A 14,498-nucleotide genomic window follows, 5' to 3' on the forward strand; every position below is an offset into this window, starting at 1 on the left:
AGGGTATCGCTTGGTTGTTGATGTTAAAGATTTTGACCTCTGCCTGTTTACTGACTTTGAGCCTGTTTTGCCCCTTGGACTACTGTTGTTTGTATATACATACAACAGTAGTCCAAGATGTATGTTGTACAACATAAACACCCTGAATTAGAGTTTTATATAAGTATAATCAGCAAAATGGCTTATTTAAAAAAAAAAAGAATTATATTATATCCACTCGTTTATTTGTACTCGTTTTGTTTTTTGTGATTGTTCGGTTGTTTTATCTTTATATAAAAGCCTAATGAGGGACGAAGGACACAAACCAGCTTTTTTGCTACATGCGCTATGTACATGACATCAGTGTGTAACAATTTCTAGTGTATTGTCTGTTGTGCCTTGGCATGAGAGTCACTATTTCAACAGTCTCCTGGATATTGTCCTCCATTTAATTCTTTCTCTCTCTCTTTCTCCTCTTATATCTAACATTTAAGTTATAATTTTATTAAACACTTTTACATACATTTCATTTTCGATCACATAACCTCATATCTGCATAATAATCCATACAGAATCCAGCGTTTAGAGGTCGAGTGAATATGGTGTGGACTCTGTAGAGGAGCCTCATCGTATCAGAGACGCTGTAGAAGGACAGATTTCCTGCACTGTGATCCACATACACTCCTATTCTGGAGGACACTGGATCTTGGAGTTCAGTTTGAATGTTATTGTGCCAGAAAGAGACAGAGGAAGAAGAACACACCAGACTCCAGGACTGACCCACACTCTTTCCAAACCCACACTCATCACCCCATCCTTTCCTGCTGACCTCTTTATATGAGACTGATATGTCCACACCATCACCATTCCACTCCACCTCCCAGTAACAGCGTCCACACACACTCTCTTTACACAACACCTGAAACCAGGAGTTAAATCTCTCTGGATGATCAGAGTATCGCTGTCTTTTCTCACTCTATCTCACGGCTCTGCTCTTCTCAGAGAGAAAGAGATCAGGATGTGCTGTGTTGGGATCCAAAGTCAGATAACAGAAATCTAGAACAATAAAATGTGCACAGGTTTGATGTTAATCACAGGATTTATAATAAATGTGTGTGAGACACCTGTGTGTGTTTCTGTTCTCCTAATGCTGCTCTACATGAACTATTTTAAATATTACACATCATCAGTCATCAGGGAGAAATGGATCAGATTTAGATCATCATTACAGACATGTTGTGTGTGTGTGTGTGTTACACCTACACTGCAGAAAATCTGCTCTGCACTTTGGTTCTGAAGGTAAAATCATCTGAACTGCTGCAGCTGTGAAAACACAGAGACAAAATGGAGACTAAAAATTTAATGAAAACATTTTACATCATAAATATAAAAGTTGTGATATTGTGATTAGTGGTGAGAGTAGGGAGCAGGTGGAGATTGTGTTAGAGAAGTGAAGAAAAGAGTGCAGGCAGGGTGGAGTGGGTGGAGAAGAGTGATAGCAGGAGTGATTTGTGATCTGTGAGAGTGAAAGGGAAAGTTTATAGGACTGTGGTGAGACCTAAGATGTTGTATGGTTTAGAGACAGTGGCATTGAGTAAAAGACAGGACGTGGAGCTGGAGGTAGCAGAGCTGAAGATGTTGAGATGTTCATTGGGAGTGACGACGATGGACAGGATTAGAAATGAGTTTATTAGAGGGACAGCACATGTAGGTCGTTTCGGAGACAAGGTGAGGGAGGTGAGATTGAGATGGTTTGGACATGTACAGAGGAGGGACATGGGGTATATCAGTAGGAGAATGCTGAGGATGGAGTCACCAGGAAGGAGGAAAAGAGGAAGACCAAGGAGGAGATTTATGGATGTGGTGAGGGAGGACTCTTTACTTTACACAACTAATAAATCATTTCCAACACAACTATTTGTTTACCTTTTTGTTGAATTCCTCCTGACAGATTTCCTCGACTCGTTTTATTAGATCTGAGACAGATTTCCTCACTCCATCAAATGAGAGATGTTGATTGACAATGAAGCTGGGTGAGTCGTCACATTCAGGAGAAACACAGAGAGACGGGAAACTCTACAGAGAGGAAACACATCATAGAGAAGGAGAAAAGTGTAGGAGAGAAACGAATGAATCTCAGACTGAATCAGACCAAAGACACACTTGGTTCACACACTGTTTCAGCTCCTGCACCTTCTTCTGCTTCTCCTGAATCTTCTGCTGGGATTTATTCTGCTCCTCCTTTAGTTCATTCTGAGACCAAATAAAATACATTTCAGATAGATTTTATTGTGTTTTACAGAATTATAGTAAAAGTTCTTAATATTGTCTCTAGAACTAATTCTGCTAAAAGGAGAAGCAAAGTATAAAAGTTCTATTAAACTACATTCTTCAGCAGGTGTCACATGATCTTTTTGGTTTTGGGTGAAAACGGCACCTGGTTGAAATGTCACTGTTTTTCCTGTTACAGAAACATTAAAGTAGAAAATCTAACAGCATCACTTACTATTTGATTGAGATGCAGGTTCTCAGATATGATGTTTCTATATAGTGTGTGTGTCTGTGTGCATTTATAAATAGATCTGATCTCTCATATATATCTCAAATATCATCTGTTGATTTGTGCACTTTAGCTGTAAAAAGCTGTATGAAGGCTGTTTAAAGTGCACTGACTGCTCGCCTGTGTTTAACACGTATTTACACACGATCCTCTAACAGTAAATACAAATTCACCTCAGAACCGAGTAAATTCACTGAACAGAATTTACAGTAGAAACAGAATTTGTGTAAATTCATAAATTAATGTTCAGATCTCACCTGTTTTTTACTTCTTTCTGCAGTAGTTGAAACTGTACAATGGCCTTTATGTTCATCCATCATACACATGTAACAGATGAAGCTTTGGTCAGTACGGCAGTAGATCTCCATCAGTTTGTCGTGCTGAGAGCAGATCTTCTCATGGAGATCTACACAGGCTTCAACTAACTTGTGCTTCTTAAAAGCCTGAGACTGATAGTGAGGTTTAAGATGATCTTCACAATACGAGGCCAGACACACCAGACAGGACTTGACGGCTTTGTGTTTTCTCCCAGTGCAGGAATCACAGTCCACATCTCCAGGTCCAGTGTAACAGTGAGCAGGAGAAGCAGCTTGGAGTTCAGTCTACTTCAGTTTCTCCACCACGTCAGCCAGAATGTTGTTCCTGCGTAGAACAGGCCTTGGAGTGAAAGTTTCTCTACACTGTGGGCAGCTGTAGACCCTCTGAAGATCCTCCTGATTCCAGCTGCTATTAATACACACCTTACAGAAACTGTGACCACAGTAAATAGTCACAGGATCCTTCAGGAGATCCAGACACACTGCACAGATGAACTGATCCTGATTTACTGAAATACTGGCTTCTGCCATTTTCTCTCTCACCAGTGTGTGTGTGAGAGAGAGAGAGAGCAAGAGAGCGAGAGAGGCGGGGGGCTTCGAGTTCTGAGTTTTGTTTTCTTTAAAATGAACTTCCTGTTGTTAGTGTTATAGTGTGGCACAGAGTGGGCATGGCTTTAAACACAGAGAGTTCAGGCTTGTAAAGAACAGTGTAGTCTTACAGGAGATACTTTCTGATCTAAACAGTCCAATCCAATGCAGCCTGATTTGTTCTTTGTTGTGAATTTGACTGTGGGTTTAATAATAAGAGAAATATAAAACTGACAGCATTCAAACGCTTCACTCAGCACATCATGTCTTTTTAGGTGTAATGCTACAAGATCACCACATCTGGATTCAAGGATCTCCTTCGTTTGCTCTCTGCAGTGTCTTCAACATCTGTCATGTGAATTAGGGAATGTCACTGTACAGCTGTTTTCAGAGAGAATACATTTGGATTGAAATCCAGGCTCTGACTAGACCTCTCATGAACATTCACACACTTTTATCAGCACAGTGTACTGGGTGTGTTTCGGCTCTTTGTCATGTTGGAAGGTAAAAATTGTCTCCAGCAAAAATTAAGAGGATGAAGAGTGAAATATCGGTTGGACCAAATGACATCCCAGTAGAAGCATGAAGATGTTTACATTTACATTTACATTTGCGATATGTAGCAGATGCCCTTATCCAGAGCGACGTACAAAAGTGCTTTGAGTCTCTAGCAATGAATAAATCTACACTGGTACGCAAGATTACAAACTTAATATAAATATAACTCTTGAATTCTACAAAGCAAACTTGAAAAGTGCTAATTTAAGTGTTTCAGGTAGCGGTAGGTCTTCAATCGTCGCATGAAGATAGCCAGGGACTCCGCTGTACGGACATCTAGGGGACGTTCATTCCACCACCTCAGTGGCAGAACAGAGAAGAGCCTTGAAGTATACTTACCTTCCATTCTGAGAGAAGATGGTACCATTCCAGCAGTGCTGGAGGATCTCAGACAGCCTGGTGCAGTGCGAGATGTGATGAGGTCTCTGAGGTAAGATGCCGCTGGTCCGTTTTTGGCCTTGTAGGCAAGCATCAGTGTTTTCAATCTGATATGTGCAGCTACTGGAAGCCAGTGAAGGAAGCGCAGCAGTGGGGTGGTGTGGGAGAACTTGGGCAGGTTGAACACAAGTCATGCAGCTGCGTTTTGGATCATTTGTAGTGGACAAATAGCGTTCAGACGAAGACCTGCCAGTAGAGAGTTGCAGTAGTCGAGTCTTAAAATGACAATAGACTGAACAAGCACCTGGGCAGTCTGTGTGGACAGAAATAGTCGAATCTTTCGGATGTTGTAGAGAAGAAATCAACAGGAACAAACCACCATTAGTGACATGTGGGAAGAAGGACAGTTCATTGTCCATAGTTACCCCAAGGTTACGAGCAGTGGCTCAAGGAAAGAGCAGAGAGTCATGAGAGTTATTTAAAGATCTTGACCTGGAGATGAATCACCTGGGATGACCAGCAGTTCTGTTGTTGCTGGGGTTGAGTTTTAGTTGATGAGCACTCATCCATTAAGATATGTCTGTCAAGCATGCCGAGATCCGAGCGAAAGCTGTGGTATCTGATGGAGGGAAAGAAAAGATTAATGAAGTGTCATCTGCATAGCAATGGTAAGAAAACCCATGTGAGGATATGACTTCACCAATTGAGTGGGTATAGAGGGAGAAAAGGAGGGGACCAAGTACCAAGCCTTGTAGGACACCAGTGGTGAGTCTGCACGGGGCAGATGTGGATCCCCTCCATGTTACCTGGTATGAGCGACCTTCCAGGTAGGAAGCAAACCATTCCCATGCTGTTCCACGGATACCGAGGCTCTTGAGGGTAGACAAGAGAGTCTTGTGGTTGACTGTGTCGAATGCTGCTGAAAGGTCCAGAAAGATAAGTACAGATGACAGCTTGGCTGATCGAGCAGTATGCAGTTTCTCAGTAACCTCCAAAAGGGCTGTCTCTGTGGAATGTGCCACTTTTTAAATGTTTAAGAATAAGGGAGATGTGCAGACCTGAAGTAACTACAGGGGAATAAAGTTGATCAGTCACACCATGAAGTTATGGGAAAGAGTAGTGGAAGCCAGGCTGAGAGAAGAGGTGACCATCTGTAAGAAACAGTATGGTTTCATGCCTAGGAAGAGCACCATAGATGCATTATTTTCTTTGAGAATGTTCATGGAGAAGTATAGAGAAGGTCAAAAAGAGTTGCATTGTGTATTTGTGGATTTAGAGTAAGCATACGACAGGGTGGAGAGAGGAGTTGTGGTATTGTAGAGAAGTAAGTGAGGGTGGTGCAGGACATGTATGAGAAGTGTGCAGTAGGAATGACAGACTGGTTCAAGGTCGAGGTGAAACTGCATCAAGGCTCTGAGCCCTTTCCTGTTTGCAGTGGTGATGGACAGGTTGATGGACTAGGTCAGACAGGAGTCTCCCTGGACTGTGATGTTTGTGGATGATATTGTCAAGTCAGGTCAAGTATGTTTTGTCATATACAGTGAAACACAGTGTGTGTGTGTGTGTGTGTGTGTGTGTGTGTGTGTGTGTGTGCGCCTTCATGATGAGGAGTATGATTGCTATATTAACAAAACAAACTTAAAAAATTTTAAGAAATATAATGGTTATAAAGTGAGAACAAGGTGAACAAGACAACACACACATGTACATATATTTACAACTGTATAATACAGTGAGTATTTACAATAAGCATAGCAAAGTTCAGGGTTTGAAGTCAGAACAGGTGTAATTACAAAAAATGCACATTATCAACTTGTGCTGTTAATATCATGAACAGCAGCTACGCTAATTCCTCTCCACTGCTTCTCTTTCTCTCCCCATCCCGAGGCATCCTGAGGTTTGGCCAGCTCCAGTCACCTCCCACCTCATGAAGATTATGGACCTTTAAAGAAATAGATGCCAAATTTGCAAACATCCTGAACTATCTAGAGACGTACCAGTGCCAACTGGATCCCACTACATGTGTGGAGTTTTTACATTGGACCTCCTGGAGTGTTTAAAGGCTCTGGCATGGAGAAGCTGATGTTGGATCTGTGATGATCACAAATGTTGAGCTCATAAAACTAGGAGCTACTAACCATATAGACTGTTTAAGACTGTAGAAAGAACATCACTTATAATTTTATACTCCAATACTCATGTTAGTTCTCTCTCTCTCCAGTGTTCTGTATTGTTGAAGATATTTTTTTTAATAAAATTCTTGATGTCACCCAAATGAGGATGGGTTTCCTTTTGAGTCTGGTTCCTCTCAAGGTTTCTTCCTCATTACATTTAAGGGAGTTTTTCCTTGCCACAGTCGCTACGGCTGCTCATCAGGGATAAATGCACACCGTTCACCTTGACTGTTGATTTTTGTAAAGCTGCTTTGAGACAATGGCTGTTGTGAAAAGCGCAATAGAAATAAAGTTGACTTGACTTGACTTGACTATTGACCTATGCCAGTTCTGACTTCCAGTTGTTTTTTTTGGTTATTCTGTTCCAAGTCCTGATTCCTACTTCTGACCCGACTTTATAGGTCGCCTATAAAAAAAATCCTCCCGGTGACATCATCTACAGGGAAGTGGGCGTGGCTTTAGTTAACTGGAGTGCAGGGAAGGTCTGGACTGGAGTCTCAGGATGGCACCTGCACACATAAACCACACAGCGCATACAAATCAAGCAAGAGACATATTTGGGCACCTGGAAGACATGCTTTTATTACTAAAATTGCAGTTTGAAACCGTTTGAAACAGAAACAAATACACACTAAGAAACTTTACTCCGTCGAAAGCTAGCTAGGGTGAGAGATACGCTCATCCCAGCTGCACGTCCAACCTCGAAATTCTGCATTTTTTTTTTCAATTTTGTCGTATATTATTATCGTGAGAAAATCTTAAGTCGAACCATCGTAATTCGGAACCCTCTGTGATAATTTTTTAATGTGGTTGGTTCCTCTTTTGGGAAGAGGTAAAATTTGTGATTTTTACTGTTGACAACTAGGTGGCGCCATTAGAACATGAAATAGGTACATAGATACATTTTACCATTTTTCTGTAAAAAAAAAAAAAAAATAACAATACTCCACATCAGATTTTGGAAAATAATTTATTATATATTATAACAAACAACAAAATGCAACTGGCAATGCAGTTGCTGATAGTTATTTTTTTGCTAATAGTTAAGTTCCACTCTGAACTCCTGAGCTGCCGGTGTCTGACACCGTTTGGTTTTTCTTCTACAGCTGTAGCTGCCAACAACCTTCAAAGATAAAAGAACAAGAAAACAATAAGTACAGATTTCATTTATAATTTTTCTAAAAGCTTCATTTTAAAGCTGCACATAAAAATGAGAATAATCCTGCAAACATACAGTACATGCATCACAAACTGTATCTCCTAAATTTATCTCAAAAAAGCACATGAATTCAGTACAAATCTGAAATAGGATGCATGTAGTAACAAATATCTGATGGCAAATACACTATATTTCCAAAAGTATTGGGTCACCTGACCTTTGTTTTTCTTTTCCAAACTGTTATCACAAAGCTGGAGGCACTCAATTGTACTTGTCTTTAGATGCGCTTCAATAAATTTTTGCATTCACTTGAACTTGGAAACCCAAACATTTTCCAGCATGGCGATGCCCCTGTGCACAAAATGAACTCTTAGAAGATCTGGTTTACATGCTTTGGAGATGAATATCCTGAGTGGCCTGCTATAGAGCTCTGATCTCATCCCTTATAAACGATGTAATAAATTAATGTGAATGCTGACTGCACCCCAGGTCTCCTCACCTTCATCAGTACCCGCCTTTTGTAATACCCACGTGGCTGATGAACACAAATATCAATAAGCACACTCCAAAATCTAGTTAAACATCTTCCCAGAAGAGTGGAGGGAATTATAAGAGTGAATTGGAACTAAATGTGGAATGTGAAGCTTAAAAATCACAAACCGTCCTTATGACCAGGTGACCCAATACTTTTGGCAATATAGTGTACCTTGTCCAGATTGTCGACGCCTCCAGCGGTTGTAGTCAGTGATGACTTGAGGCTTGCATTTAATTCTTTCTGTCACTGCTGCCTCATGGTGCCTTGTGCTTAGAAGGATCACATTCCTCCCTCGTTTGGGAATGTCATTACCCGCCATTAAGTTTCTGGTAAAGGTGAAGACAGAGGTGAAGACAGGTCTTCCTCTAACCTGCAGCAGGTTGTAAACCCGGCAGCCCGGGTTTATTTATGCAGATTGTGCAAATTAAACTGTCACAAGTAACACACATGCCCTGGCCCACCTCTGCAGCATCCCCGTCTTCATCAGATAAGGAGAACACTTCGTGGCAACATCAGTGGTTATCCATATCTTAAGTCCATATCTGCACTGCCACTTTGAACATTCCACAGGGAGCTTGTGGACTCACCTCTGGGCCTGTAGACCTTTGCCAAAATCAGTAGACCCATGTAGGCTCTGACATCCATCGGTCCACATGGTCATGATGACAAGTGAATTATTAAATCTCCTCCAAAAAAAACTTCAATGCAGACTTCACATTCTGGACCCTTACAATGGCATAACGTGTCAGCCCTGAAGTCATGCCTCAGGCATGCTGCAGAAATGGAGTTGTCTCTGCATTGGTGGAAAACCACACTTGGCCATTTCTTCCAATCCAACCTGATACAGGATCCTCAGAATCTTCCTCACTTTTCAGTCAGGTGCTGCAACAAACTCTGGATCTGACTCTCCTGAGTCGGTGGTGTCATGGGGAGATGTTTCCTGCAGCTTGCTGGGGTCGGGCTTTATAAATTTGTCCAAAACATCTGCAGAAGTGAAGGGTCTCATGTTGCTTGCTGCTTTTCTCACTATCAAATGTCAAGTCAAGTCAAGTCAAGTTCATTTCCATTGCGCTTTTCACAACAGCCATTGTCTCAAAGCAGCTTTACAGAAATCAACAGTGACGGTGAATGGTGTGTATTTATTCCTGATGAGCAGCCGTGGCGACTGTGGCAAGTAAAAACTTCCCTATATGTTATGAGGAAGAAACCTTGAGAGGAACCAGACTCAAAAGGGGAACCCATCCAAATGACCTGCAGGATAACATGCAGGTGCATAAATATTATTTTTGTTAATGTAAACTTTAATAGTTCTGAGAGCTGAGGTGCATATTTTTTTATTTTGACACATTAAGGTCAGTGCTCAAATGTCACCCACTCTCTCTCTCTCTCACTCTCTCTCTCTCACTCTCTCTCTCACACACACACACACACACACACACACACACACACACACACACACACACACACACACACACACACACACACACACACACACACACACACACACACACTATTATATTCTGATATACTCCATTGAAAACTGCATAGAAAACTTATTTGAAAATCCAGAAACTAAGCTATGCACAGTGCTATTTTAAGGTGTTTTGGCGCCACCTGGTAGCCAACAGAACAAATGACAAATTTAACCTCTTTCAAAAAGGGGGCACTACTAATTTTTAAAAATGCACGATTATATCATGTCATGTCAGTTACAGTTAACGAGGAAAAAACATCCACCCAATAAGTGTGGGAGAAACAAAAAGCTGATGCTGCAAAAACAATGCATCAAAGATTATTAATAAGTTTTTAGGGAATAATAAGCTTTGTGGGAATAAAGCTTATTATACTGCCATCTTGCCATCTGCAATATAATTAAAACAATAGAAATGTTGATTTACACAATTTACATCTTGCATAATTGAATGTTTTATTTTTTTATTTTTTACAGAAAGAAACAATCCAACATGAGTGAATTTGTTTAAAGGTGAAATCACGCATTCGCTCCTCCACAAGCAGCTTCTATAAACGTTATAATGTCCAAATTAAAGGAAGTTAAACTCAATATGTGACTTTTGCATTTTTTAAAATGCACTTTTATACATGTTTTTTTGTGATTGTTCGGTTGTTTTGTCTTTATGTAAAAGCCTAACGAGGGACGAAGGACACAAACCAGCTTTATGCTACATGCGCTATGTACATGACATCAGTGTGTAATCATTTCTAGTGTATTGTCCATTAAATAAACAAATACAAATAAAATAAAAACATACAGATAGAAATATTTAAAGTGACCCAAAAATATTAGGAAATTGAAGCTAAACTTAAAAATGTATGAATTTGACTTGAACATAGATTCTGTTTCAACACGAACAAATAATTCATACAATCATCATAAAAAATAATTATAAAAGTTACACCAAAAGTATTAGGACACCCCAGTCTATTCTGCTCTCCACAGATCATCTCGAATTAATCAAACGTAAATAAAATAAAATAAAATAAATGTAAAAATGAAGGATTTTATGGCTTAATTTATTCTTTCACAATTCACTCGTCTCCACAGGATTCCTAACACAATTCAGATATACTGAGGAGTCAAGAAGCTTTGGCATGAGAGTCACTACTTCAGCAGTCTCCTGAATATTGTCCTTCATTTTCTTTCTTTCTTTCTTTCTTTCTTTCTTTCTTTCTTTCTTTCTTTCTTTCTTTCTTTCTTTCTTTCTTTCTTTCTTTCTTTCTTTCTTTCTCTCTCTCTTTTTTTTCTCTCTCTCTCTGTTTCTCTCTCTCTGTTATTTTAAACCTTTATCACAATCGTGAGGAACTTGGCCTGGAAACATCTCTGTACCTTTACCTTCAAGTCAAGTCAAGAAACTTTTTTTGTCATTTTAACCATATATAGCTGATACAGTACACAGTGAAATTTCTCCAGAACCCTGATTCTACACAAAACAACATAAAACAACAATCACAGAAACAGAAAACACAGGGCCCCAGTTAAACATCAACGGGACCCTAGTGGAGAGAGTGGACAGTTTCCGGTACCTTGGTGTTCACATCACACAGGACCTGTCTTGGTCCTGTCACATCAACACCCTGGTGAAGAAGCCTGACAGCGTCTGTACCATCTGAGACGCTTAAGGGACTTTAAACTTCCCTCTCAGGTTCTAAAGACTTTTTACACCTGCACCATTGAGAGCGTTCTGACAGGTAGCATCACTTCCTGGCTCGGGACCAACACCATGCAGGACAGGCGAGTCCTCCAGAGGGTGGTGCATTCAGCTGAACGTACCATCCACACCGAGCTCCCTAACCTGCAGGACATCTACAGCACGCGGTGCCAGACCAGAGCCAGGAAGATTATGAAGGACCTCAGCCATCCCAACAATGGACTCTTTTCTTTGTTGCGTTCAGGGAAACGCTTCCGCTTCCTGAAAGCGAACACAGAGAGAATGAGAAGGAGCTTCTTCCTGCAGACTATTCAGACTTTAAACCAGGAAACACCCAAGATCTAAAAACTGGCCCACTCTCTCCATCACAGAGGTGGCAAAAGTACACACATCCATAACTTAAGTAGAAGTACAGATACTCATGTTTTAAAATACTCGGGTAAAAGTTGAAGTACTGATTATACCTTTTTACTTAAGTGAAAGTAAAGAAGTCTTGGCTCTGACATGTACTTAAGTAAAAAGTAGTTATTACTTCTACCTGTTTTAGCTGTTAACTGGCTCTCGATAGATAGATAGATAGATAGATAGATAGATAGATAGATAGATAGATAGATAGATAGATAGATAGATAGATAGATAGATAGATAGATAGATAGATAGATAGATAATTGTCATTGCATAGTACAGCTACACAGCAACGAAATGCAGTTTGGCATCTACCAGAAGTGCAAAAAGAAGCAATCGTGCAAATAGTGCAGATAAACATGTATCATATGTACAGCATGTGATATATATGTAAGCATATGTACAGTGATTAAATATAAAGGCTATAACAGTGCAGAGACGTGTGGACATCATTAAGAGCCTTTGCTATGTTTCCACACGGACAGTTAATGAGGTGATACCGGAGAAACTGCACCTCTTCAAGTCAAGAAGATTTTATATATAATCATAGACATTTTACAGATTTAAATGATGTATTGTTTTTATTTGTACGATCAGTAAAGACAGTCATTTAAGTTTGTTTCTCCATTATGAGGGAAAAACCCACAAAACGCCACCCAGAGGGTTAATTATGTAAAACATGGCGGATTTGGTGTTTAATTTAAGACAAAAAATAAATAAAAAGTTTACTAATTAAATATATTTTTCGGCGGAGTTTATTTATTTATTTTATATCTAAGTAAAGAAGGGACATCGTGAATAAGTGTATGTTTTGCTGGAGGTTTTAATTTCGCCTTTTTTATATTTAGTTATTTATTTATGTATTTAATTTTTTTTTTTTTTTTAAATGGTAAAAACAGAAATGAATTGATGCGCGTTAATAACATTTAGTGCCGTTTAAAATAATTTGACTTTTGACAGCCAAATATATACGTATATATATATATATATATATATATATATATATATATATATATATATATATATATATATATATATATATATATAAAACTAATTAAAAATGTTGTTACCTAATGAATGTATTCAGGCTGAAGAGCCACATATAGAACACAAGCAGAGAAAAGATAATGATGATCATGAATGTGTCTGTTCTCAGTCATGTTCTCATCACTGACTCCCTCTGTCTCATCCACATCAACCCCAAACTTCTTACTGCTTCTGCCTGCTGATTCTTATCTTAGTCAGGACTTTATACACCAGCGGATTGAAAAAGACGCGCAGTAACAGGAAATCGGTTGTTCGGCTGAAATCGGCGCAGTGAAAAGAAAAATGTGATATTTCACCAAATCAATGGATTAAAACTAAAGTAACGAGCCGGTTTTGAAAATGTAAGAAGTAAAAAGTACAGATATTTGTGTAAAAATGTAATGAGTAAAAGTAAAAATTTGTCTGAAAAATAAATAGTGGAGTAAAAAACTGATACCAGAAAAATCTACTTAAGTACAGTAGCGAAGTTACTTCCCACCTCTGCTCCATCATCACACTTTTTCTCCGCACATATTTCTCTTTTTGCACTACGACACTTTAAACTTTGGACTTGCACAGCACAGTGCACTTTATACTTAATATTTTACACCACACCATACCGCACACAGACACTTTACACCACACCATACCACACACCAGACACTTTACACCACACCATACCGCACACAGACACTTTACACCACACCATACCGCACACAGACACTTTACAGCACACCGTACCGCACACAGACACTTTACACCACACCATACCGCACACAGACACTTTACAGCACACCGTACCGCACACAGACACTTTACACCACACCATACCGCACACAGACACTTTACAGCACACCGTACCGCACACAGACACTTTACACCACACCATACCGCACACAGACACTTTACAGCACACCGTACCGCACACAGACACTTTACACCACACCATACCGCACACAGACACTTTATACCACACCATACCGCACACAGAGACTTTATGGACACTTTACACCACCTTAATTGTTTACTGTTGTTTACTGTTTTGCTGTTTACTGCCATTAGCATATTTTTGTATATACATCTTTTTCTCTTATATACATCTTTATATATTCTTATATTTTATATAGTTTTATACTTTATTTATCTGACTTCTTTTTCTTTGTTTTATTTTTCTCCCCATTTTATTCCCTCATGCCGGACCATCGTAAAAAGCATTTCACTGCATGTCGAACCCTGTATGTATGTGTATGTGACAAATAAAATTGGGTTGATTTGATTTGATTTGATTTAGTAGAAAAATCCTTGCCACATTACGTGCATGTGTGCAACCTGCTGCAAACAGTGCAAAAAGACAACACAAGACAGTGCAAGACAACACACAAAACACAAAATAGCTCCGCCAGTAAACCTGTCGTAACGATATAAAGTGAACAGTAGCAAAAAAATGTAAACAGAATATTGTGCGAAAGAACAAATAGCAGCATCCCGGAAGATGTGCAAAAACAGCATGTAAACATTTTGTGATTTAGTGTGAGTGGAACTGAATGCTGGGTGCGCGAAGTGTGTGATGTGTGTTGAGTCCGGTTTGTACAGATCAGACACACAGTTTGTTTGTGTGTGTGTGTGTGTGTGTGTGTGTGTGTGTGTGTGTG

At 39.6% G+C, this 14,498-nt stretch overlaps 1 pseudogene across 1 annotated transcript; it reads right to left on the bottom strand.

The window, feature by feature from the left end:
• Positions 1 to 170: 170 nt before the first annotated feature.
• On the bottom strand, positions 171 to 3,436 carry LOC310730520 (E3 ubiquitin/ISG15 ligase TRIM25-like; annotated as a pseudogene). Its single transcript, XR_014538390.1, has 5 exons — positions 2,797 to 3,436; positions 2,143 to 2,232; positions 1,929 to 2,055; positions 1,243 to 1,302; positions 171 to 1,035 (listed from the first exon to the last, which is right to left on the bottom strand). The product of XR_014538390.1 is annotated as an E3 ubiquitin/ISG15 ligase TRIM25-like (transcript).
• Between the last annotated feature and the right edge of the window lie 11,062 nt (positions 3,437 to 14,498).

The sequence above is a fragment of the Silurus aristotelis genome, assembly GCF_946808225.1.
Source record: "Silurus aristotelis genome assembly, chromosome: 8".
NCBI lineage: Eukaryota > Metazoa > Chordata > Actinopteri > Siluriformes > Siluridae > Silurus > Silurus aristotelis.